The 10,817-nt window shown below is 36.7% G+C and overlaps 1 pseudogene; it reads right to left on the minus strand.

Annotated features, from left to right (window-relative positions):
* Positions 1–9,158: 9,158 nt before the first annotated feature.
* On the minus strand, positions 9,159–9,653 carry LOC129085237 (60S ribosomal protein L15-like; annotated as a pseudogene).
* Between the last annotated feature and the right edge of the window lie 1,164 nt (positions 9,654–10,817).

Below are 10,817 nucleotides of genomic sequence, written 5' to 3' on the forward strand. Positions count from 1 at the left end.
ACTCCCATGTCAACTGCTCAGATATTCAGTGAGTCCTTGGAGGGTGCTGGCTTTGTTACTCTAGGCAGGAAGAAAAACTAATACTCAAATACATGTCAGTCAAGGTCATGATTGAACATTGCCCTTTCTAGAATTGAAAGAGCCTAATGTAGTCAATTTCCCACAAGATTTTTGGTTGGTACCATATAGAGAATTCAGCTTTGAATTCTGGTACTGGAAGATTGGGCAATTATGGGCGGCTAGATCAGCCTTTCTGAGAAGAAGCCTTTTCTCTTGGGTCCATATGTCATTTCCACCTCTTTCACCATGCTTACTCTATTCACATGCCCATTGAACAAGCACTGAGGTGGTCAAGGAGAGAGGCTGGTCGACAGCTATGGGCCAAATCATCCTGTGGCTCAGTTATTTCATTCCTCTTCTTCACTAGATGTCTTTTACAAACATTAACGTATGGCACAAACATCCTAACACTTATGCTTTTAAACATAGTTTTGGCCAATTATTTATTTCCTTAAACTGCCTTTTCCTGACAGCAGGCTAAATCATTCGCCTTTCATGGCCCTGGCCAGGAACTAAGTCAGTCACCATTGCCCATGAAACTGTAGCCTCAGGAAAATTTTCTGTTTGTTCAAAGTAGATAAACACATACATAACCCAAGGATTTGCTTTAGAGGATATGCCCTCATTGCTGTCATTTGGGGTTATTCTTCAATAGAGTCTGTAATGCAATAGTAATCTATTTTCTACTTGTACCTACACATCATGCCATTCATGAAACAAGCGCAGGTTTTTTTTCTGTGTGTTTACTTCAGTAAGTGACCATAGGTCGTTTCAAGAAAGTGAAGAAAACACTTTTGAATACATTCTGTAAGTGTTTCAGATTCCTTATTCATGAAGATCTTGCTTCTCCTTTGTTGACAGGATTTTGGTCTTAGAACTGGTATAAATCCAGAAACTGGGGGAGGACCTATGACTTTCTACTAGGGCAGTTCATCTCAGGCTTCTTCTCATTCATTCTTGGTCTCCCTTTAGTATATATTAAGCAGTTCTCTTATCGTGGTTCATCTTTGTTGCTTCTAGAAATATCATGTTCTATGAAATACCTCAATTGATTTTGAAGTTATGTAGCCCCATACTCCTACATCCCAGTCCCATTCTGGGTACTGCCCTTTTGACTTCGCCTTCTTTCAAAGTAATTCTGCTCACTTTGCTTTCTAAGGTAAGTGCTGCCATCTAGTCTCTGTTATTCCAGGACCTATCATCCATCTGGATACTGGGGAGGCCAGTTTTGTAACAGCATCTTCTACTATTAGTCCTAGCTTCCAAAAGACAGTCATTATTGAGTTTTCAACATGGTAATGCCCCTCATAATTAGCACATTCTTTATCACCTAGTAAAATTATTTTCTCTCATGAGGTAATGAATTTGGTGGCCGGTAAAAACTGATTATTTAAGAAATTAGACTGAGGGAGAATCAAGATGATGGAAGAGTGAGTGGAAGTCACACTGACTGCCTCCCAGGAACAACCTGGAATTACAACTAAACTCTGGAGAAATCACCTGGAACAAACAACTGAACAATAGAGAGAGAGGAGCCTTACAACTTTGGATAGGAGAAGAATCAGCTTTAGCATAATGTAACTGTCACTTACCCTGGGTTTTGGCAAAGGTGGGGGCAGAGTGGGCTAGAGACCCCAGAGGAGAGACTGGGGAAAGAGGCCTTGGGGAGAGAACTGAGAGAGTGGATGGTGGGGCCCTGATGCAGATTCATCCCCCATGCAGCAGCCATCTTGCTCAGGCAGACCACTCCCCTGAGTGGCAACAGCATGAGAGGACCCAATAACCCTGCCTCCAGGAAAGACTCTGCCCTGCTGAGTGCAGAGTGACTAGATTAACAGCTGAAGGAGACAGCCACAGACAGTAGATTCCTGGAAATCTCAAACAGACTGCCTAAGGTCAGACAGGGTCAACACCTGACATCTTCAGAGGCAGATCCAAAAAGAAAAAAACAGTGGTCTCCTACCATAGAAGTTCACACCACAAAGTCAGGAAATCAAGACAGATCAATTTAAGAAGCGGAAGCAAAAAAGATGAATCTCACAAATAATGGGAAGACAAAGAAACACCCCCCAGTTGAAGGGAAAGGAGGAATCCCCAGAAAGAGACCTCAATGAAATAGAGGCAAGTAAATTATCAGATATTGAGTTCAAAGCAATGGTCCTAAGGAAGCTCAATGAGCTCAGTGGTCTCAGAGAGAATTACAAAAAACTACAGGGAAATTATGAGGAACTTACTGCAAACAATATCAGCATGCGAAAGGACATAGAAACTATCAATAAGACATAAGAGGAAATGAAGAATACAATTTCTGAATTGAAGAACACAATATAAGGAATCAAAAGCAGGCTAGATGAAGCCAAGGATCAAATAAGCTAGCTGGAGGATAAGGTAGAAAAAAAGCTCCCAGAAAGAGCAAGAAAATGAAAAAAGACTCAAAAAGAATGAAGAGGCATTGAGGGAAATGCAGGACAACCTGAAACAGAACAATATCCATATAATACAGATTCCAGAATGAGAAGAAGAGGAACAAGGGATAGAAAGCCTGTTTGAAAAAGTAATGATGGAAAACTTCCCTAATTGGAGGAGAGAAAAAGTCACACAAGTCCAGGAAGCACAGAGGGTCCCATTCAAGAGGAACCCAATGAGGCCCACTCCAAGGCACATCATCATTAGAATGACAAAATATCAAAGACACACAAAGAATCCTAAAGGAAACAAGGGAGAAAGAGGTAGTAACATATAAGGGAGCCCCAACAGGGCTAGCAGCTGACTTCTCAACAGAAACACTACAAGCCAGAAGGGAATGGCAGGAAATATTCCAAGTCATGAAAAGCAAAAACGCCTGCAACCAAGACTGCTCTGCCCAGCAAGGCTCTCAATGCAAATGGAAGGCGAAATAAGGAGTTTTCCAGACAAAAGAAGGCTAAAAGAATACACCTCCACCAAATCAACATTGCAAAATAAGCTAAAGGGACTGTTTTAAGATGAAGAAAAAGAGCATATGAATACCCAGTTCCTTTCACAGTCACCAATATTTGATATTACCAATATTTTTAATATGTATTAATCTGATTGTGACAATAATGTGTTATTTTAATCGTTCCTTTATTATTTGCTGAAACTAAACCTGTTTTTGTATATGTCTTGCCTATTTCTATCATTTTAAAAAGCTTTAAATGACTTTTTGGTGTTCTTTATCCATTTTTTTGATTAAATGTTTGCAGAATTTTTGCCCTTAGAAAAAGAACAAAAAAAAAAAAAACTATTAACTGGTTTTTAAGATGTATTGCTAATACTTTCCTAGTCTATTACTTGTCCTTTAACTTTCCTTATATGTATATTACTATATAGTCTTAAATGTTTAATATAGTCATACTGTCAATATTTTACTTTATAGCTTCTGGGTTTAAATATGTTACTTCAGGGCAAGGAAAATATTTTGTATTTTCTCCTAAAACACCTTAGATTTTACATATTAGTTTTTAACTCACCTGAATATCTTTTATATAATGTGTGAAATAGGGCTCTATATTTGTTTTATTTCAAGTAATAGTGGTTCATGCACCTTATTCATTGAATAAGCCTTATTTTCCCCATTGATTTGAAATATCAATTTAATCATATATTACATTTTGAGACACATATATACATTTGTTTATAGAATGCTAACTTTATTTCATTTATCTACTTGATTATTTCTCTGCTGGTCTCATGTTGTTTTCATTGCTGAGACTTTATAATGGATTTAAAAATTTTAATATTTTATAATGGATTTTGATATTTAAAATAAATAAATAATAAAATCTGCATTAAAAAAAGGAAGAAGGAACCTCTACCTTTTGTGACATCATGGATGGAACTAGAGAATATTATGCTAAGTGAATGAAGCCAGTCAGTGAAAGACAACTATCATATGACCTCACCTGTAAGTGGGATCTATTCAACAAAATAAACTAACAGAATAAACCACAGGCAAGGAAACATGGCGCAGACTGAAAGTGACTAGAGGTGATGGGGAAGGGGGACAATGGTGGAAAGAAGAAGGAACTAAACAAAGAACATGTGTGAATGACCCATGGACATGGACAACAGAGTGGGAATTGACTGTAGCTGGTGGGGGATGGGGTGGGGTGGGTGGAGGAGGGCAAAGGGGGAAAAACAGAGACAACTGTAATAGAATAGACATGATTTAAAAATAAAATTAAAAAAATAAATTAGATTGCACTTATTCAGCATTTTTCCAGAAAGGGAGAAAAAGAGAGAGACTTTGTATATTCCACTTATTAGAAATGTTCTCTCTGTGGTTGGAAAGGAATAATTCATGAGGCTTTTTCCATGACTTGAGGGAAAATTTTATAATAATATATAATTTTATTTTCTATTCTAAGTTTAGAGAGCATTGTTCTGATTATTCATTTAGTTTCCAGATACCTTGGTAATGAAAGATAGTTACCAGAATAGCATGCATGTGGTTCTATTTTCTGAAGCTCCTTAGCGACCTGATGAATTCAGATTTCTAGGCCTGAAAAACTTTGAGCCAGCAGCAACAGGAAGCTATTCATTCAATGTAAGATTGAACTGAGTTCTCCATTCCCAAGTGATCAGGCAGAAGCGAAGAACCATTCGTTACTGGTGTTGTAAAGTAGATTTTTACATTGGATTCAAGGAGTTGATTCCTTATCGGTAGGATTTGTCTTACTACTGTGGCCTATGGTGTTTGACAGGATTAGTTTTAGAAATGCCGTAATTGCAACTAGTCTTTGTAAAATTGTGTGTAACTGCTAAATATTGATATTTTGTATTGTGTTGCTAAACATCCCAATTCCTTTGAAACCTCCCACCAAGGATTCCTGAGGTTCAAGTGTGACACCCCAGCAGTCTTCTGACATGTTGCATTTGCACTGTCTGTGGATTAGGCTAAACCTATGGGACTTCCAACCATGAGAGTCTGGAGACCAGTTGCTCTCCCAGCACTGAAGGGAGGTTTCCTGCACCAATTTCTATTGGGAAGGCCCTGTGCAAAATGGTAAAGGACGGCTGTAAAACTCAATATTTATCTGCTATGTGGATACAAGCAGCTGGACAACATAAATACCTGAGCACGTACTGAAATTATACATTAAGAAATACAGCAGCTCTTGGTGGCAGAGAAGCAATAGCAGAAAGGCTAGGACAATTATCAGACGCAGAAGCATCAGTGAGTGGAGAGGCAGTTGCTAAGAATAGAGATGCTGGAGTCAGGCAAGCCTTGGTTCTACCCCAGATCCACCAGTAGATTTACAAATTTAGACAACATGGGTAACGGCTTTGTCTGTATCCACATTTGCTAATAAGCAAAATGAATTTAATGTGTTGATGTGATGATTAAATGAAATCATATATACCTAAGTCTCATCAGAGCACTTAAGCACTTAGAGCAACAACTATGTTTTCAACAGTTCCATTATTATTATTAACAATAATAATAAAATTCAAAAGCTAAATAGTTAGAAAGCCTTGGAAATACCAGTCACATCTAAATGTCAAGATCTGATTGCACTCGTTTTTTTGTGTAAATATCAGTAGGTAATCTATTAGGTTTATTGTTGTTATTTACAGTTTATACTGCCTGCTGACAGACCTACCCCTCTAGCACTTTTAAGTAGGAAATATGATAATAAAAATAATATTTATTTATCATACCCACATAATAATATATATTTCTGTGGTATAGCTATATGAAATATATATATATATATCCTAAATGATGTAATATGATATGTTATATGTATATCACATACATATCAAGTCATATAGAACATATATGTATTGTTCACATATATAGATACATAGAAATATTAATATTGTATATACCATAGAAATATATATTGTTAACTTTGTAAAAATGAAGAACATTTTTGGTGGGAGCTCTTTCTGCCCCTGGCCCACAGACATATTTGCAACCTGACAATAACCTAGAATATGGTGGAATATACAAAACCATAATCTGAGGCCAAGTCACCGTCTCAAAAGGATAGAAACAGACATTTTGATGTAAACTATGGATTTTTCTACAGCACTCTTTTCTGATGGTCATGTAGCATTTACTTAAATTCCAGTAAAAGTGGGGCATTCCCAACTTTGTAGAGTAGTTATTTCATTTTTTGGTAATTTTATTTTCTGGAAGGTTTCTTATCACATTTAAATCTGCAAACCTCAACTCCCTCTTTCCTCCTGAATTTCACTTTGTAGTTCTACTTTCTCTTGTAGCAACTCAGAAAAACTATTTCTTCCTCCCCTTATACAGTGGGTATTTGCCCAATATTTGAACCTTTCCGTTATTTAGAGAACTCATTGATTTGTGAATCGTGTAGAGTGGGGAGGCAAAGGCAGAAATATTTATTCTCAGTCTCCCTTAGCTTAACTTTTAATCTGGTGCTAGTGACCTAATAAAAGATGGACCACAGACAATGCACTGTAGCATCGGTCAATGGTGAGGGAGTTTGTGGAGCTGTGTTTCTAGGGTCAGCATTGCCACAGAATAGCAATGATGTTCAAGGTATAGTGGTATATCAATCCACGAGGTCATTATGTGCAGCGGGGTGACATCAGTGTATGTTCACTTGGTTTGGTTTTGTAGGATGATTTTGGATGGAATCCTGGCTGCTACTAAAACTTTCTTGTTCTTTCCCATTTTCCACACCTGGTTCTCCAACCTTACCATTGACATTGTGAGCCACTTTATATTGATTTTTCTGCTTAAACCATTCAAAGTCCATTTCTGTTGCTTCCAACTAGCAACTCTGGCTGACATGGCATGACAGCCATTCAAATAGAGACAGCTGCTTTGTCTTCCACAGTTCACTATTCACTCTTCTCCAGAGATGAGAGTTAACAAGCAATGAAATTAACTTTAAGGTCTCAGAAAATTTGTTACTATTGAATAATGTTAAAAGGTCTAATTTTTATATAAACTTAAACCTGTTGTTAGTTACTAGATCAATATCATTATGTAATCTGGTAAATTATATGAAACATGCATGTAACATGAATGGAAATTTATGCCTAAATATCAAATCTGCTTTTGAAGAGAATATCTCAGAAGGGAAAATAAAAGCTGATTTTTTTCATTTTTAAAGTTAAAAACATTGTTTATATTAAGAGAAAATAATACCTATTTATTATGAGAAAATAATATTTATTGTAGTAATATTAGAAATTATAGATAAAGAAAAAGTCCACTACTCCATCATGTAGAGATAGTTGTCACTAATCCATGCTTTATCTGCTTAAATGTTTTCTTATTTTATTTCATGCTAAAAAATGATGAATTGCTATACATACTATTTTATAATTTGTCTCTTCCATTTCAACGGTGCATTGTAAATGTCTTCTCATATTAATAAATATTATCTAATGGTATTCTCAACCTTGTTTTCAAGATCATTTATTAATTCTGCATCCTTCTTCCAGGATGAGCCTATCTAAGAGAACTGACTCATTCAGTCAAATAGAGACCTAGATCTGGAGCAAGAAAAAGTACCATCTTTCCTACAACTTACTTTATTCTCCTCCTTGAGCTTTCTCTGTACTGGGGCTTTTCTGAGACTGGATGAATGTGAAGACTTAATCTTCCCATGTGGTGGTATATTGGTAAGGACTAAAGACATTATCTAATAATATGACAGAATCCCCTAGTTTGGAAAATTTGATTTAACTTTTTTAATTAGGGTTTTACAAAATCAGTGCCATGGAGCCTTACAAACTATTCATAGATATTATATCAGTTGACCCAGTATATGTTCTATACATGTTTAACTATGCTACATTGGAAGAATATGTTTTGGTTAGTTTCAGAGCCTTTCTTATAATACCTTCTAAAAATTAAAAAGAAGTTTAAAATAATATAGAACCAATCAAAATTGTCTTTGGGTGTGGGGAAGGGTATTAATGGGTTTCAAAATCAACTGATAAATTTTTGTCCACATTAATGGGCTTAATCTCAACTCTAAAGTTTTTTTACCTCTCCCAGACTATTTTTACTAATTTTTAACACTATGATTTTGAGTTTTTTAAAAAATATTATTCTTTGAATTCTCAGGAATATCTGTAAATTATATAGAAATTTTAATAAACACAATTGACATTTGGAGCGGTAAGTTGAAATGAATTATATATATCCAGATGCTAAGAGTTGTGGAGAATTTATAAAATTGTTTTTGAAATAGTTATAAAGAATCTTCTATTTAATTGCATTTAGGCTTAGAACAAAGACTTTCTTTTTGGTAATATACACATATCTAATATCTGGGGTTATTGTTGTTGATAAAATTAGAGTAAAGTGTGTCTAGTAGCTATAGAAAGAAAGTATAAATTAACTTTGGAAGATATACTGGAATGACCAATGCTTATGCTGCTTGACGGAAAGCCATATTTTGAAGAAACCAACAAATGAATACAAAAACATCATCCTGGATTTTACCATATTAGCAGAGTGATATCCAGGGCTACACACAAGGGAATATATAAAAGAGATGTTGACAATAAGTGAAAAGTTCTCTTTCATAATTAAACCTTTCTTTCAGAAACCATGTCAATATCTCAGATAAAGGGTCCAGCACAAATAATGCACCCTTTTGATGATCTGATAAGCTATACCAAATCTTTTATTACAAAATCATAAGCATGTAATTGTGTAACACAGCAATATCACACTCAAGCACACCATATGACATTTTAGGTGAAATGTTCAAATTGCTGTCCATCTCATGTGAGACATTCATATGCCCTACCAACCACACTCAATGGCATTACTTCTGCGGGGCTCCATAGCTTCAAGTAGTTGGCTTTAGGCTTCTGTTCCTTTTAGGAGAGACCCTTTTTATATTTATCTACATACTTTTTGCAGAAATACAAGGCCCTGCCATATACATCACTGCTTTAAAGTAATGCTTGTCATATGGTACTTACCCCAAAGTTATTGGTAAGGTTCATCTCTTTCATTTTAGCTATTGTTTGGAAGCATTGTGAGAGGATGCCATTTCTAATTTCTTGACTGTCCTAACCTGTTTATTAGTTAAGACTTTTACAAACTACTTATAGTAGCATTAATGGTGGAGCTAGAGAGTGTTGGACTTTTTCCAAGCTGCATGGAGAGAACCACCGATAGTGTGATGGGCCTGTGGCCCTCTCCAAGGCCACAACTTTTGCTGCCTGCAGGTGTCAGCCCTCACCTCTCCCTGTGCTTGTGGACCAGCTTGCTGGTCCAATGGGTGTCTGGATGCCTGCTGGTGGCATTAAGGAACAAAACGAGGATAACCTCAAAGAATTTGTATGTTGAACCTTCACCAGCCGAGTAAATATCCAGAACTCTCAGAGTCCCAAAGTGGTATCCAGCTTGCTCCTCGGCGAAAGACTGAAGGCTTCGAGCAAACTTTAGTTGGTTGACACTGTGATGGACAGGCTTACCATAGGTAGCATGCTTAGGAATAAAGTGTTGGCACACAGCGCACACGAATTCAATATATGGCAAAGCTTGTTTGGCCTTGTAGCCCAGTCTATGTGTTTTATCAGGGCTGGGTAGGGCAGGGGGCCCTGTGGAGCGCAGATGTGACAAGTGAGAAGGGAAGATTTTTAATTTATTTGCCAAAGGTCAGAAAGCAAGTCAAAGGAAGTTCCTGGCCCAGAGCTCCAATTTTCTGAAATCAGCTCAGTGTTCTCAATCATATATATGTATTGATCAGCTAATATTTTGATTCCTTTACTACCTCCTTGAGCATTAAAGTGACACATAGACTCTATTCTCATTTGCAAATGGTCAATTAATCATTTAATACATATCATTTTCTAAAATCTAGTGCTATTTGATATTACTCTGGCTTTGAAATCAAACAAGGAAACAGAAATAGCACAGGTAGCATGCAAAAATATTTTTGCTAGAGAACCTTCTTTCTGAGCCAGGTAGATGAAATAAGTTGCTTTCCTGTATTTGATTTACAAACATGAACACCCTACAATTCCAGAACTAAAATATAAATATTGGCCCATATTCTCAGCACCCTACTCTAGTATTATGGCCAAAGAGGTACTGGATGTTGAATATTTTTAATGTCATATTTATATGGCCTTTGATAAGTTTCATAGCATTCAGTTCCCTTCCCTACCTCCTTCCAGGCAAATTTGTGTCATTTGCTCAGTTCACTTTTAAATTCCTCTTTGAGCTCTGGCTGGTGTGGCTCAGTGGATTGAGTGCTGGCCTGCAAACTGGAGGTTTACCAGTTCGATTCCCAGTCCGGACACATGCCTGGGTTGTGGGCAGGTCCCCAGCTGGGGTTGTGCAAGAGGCATCCAATCGATGTATCTCTTGCACATTAATGTTTCTCTTCTTTTCTTTCTCCTTTCCTTCCTGCCTTTCTAAAAATAAATAAAATATTTTTAAAAACTCCTCTCATTTAGGAATAATAATTTGTCTTCCATAATTAGTGATGATTTAATGGAAATAACCCTGGTAAAGTTGGCATAACAAGCAGTATGGATAAGTAGTTATTAGAGGTGTTTCTCCAAAATGCAGATTTGATACACTGTAGGAGAGAAACTGGAGAGAAATAGGAGATATGTTAAGCTTGAGTGGGGGAGGTAAGGGGGTGGAGGGATTAAGCAAGAAAGAATAAAGGACTCATGGACAACAGGGTGGTGATTGCTGGGGGGAGGGGGTATAAGAGGACAATATGGTAATGGAAAAAATATAATAAAGATTATATATTTTTAAAAAGACATGG

The sequence above is a fragment of the Pteronotus mesoamericanus genome, unplaced genomic scaffold (genome assembly GCF_021234165.1).
Source record: "Pteronotus mesoamericanus isolate MK-2021 breed Mesoamerican mustached bat unplaced genomic scaffold, CSHL_Meso_final scaffold_232, whole genome shotgun sequence".
NCBI lineage: Eukaryota > Metazoa > Chordata > Mammalia > Chiroptera > Mormoopidae > Pteronotus > Pteronotus mesoamericanus.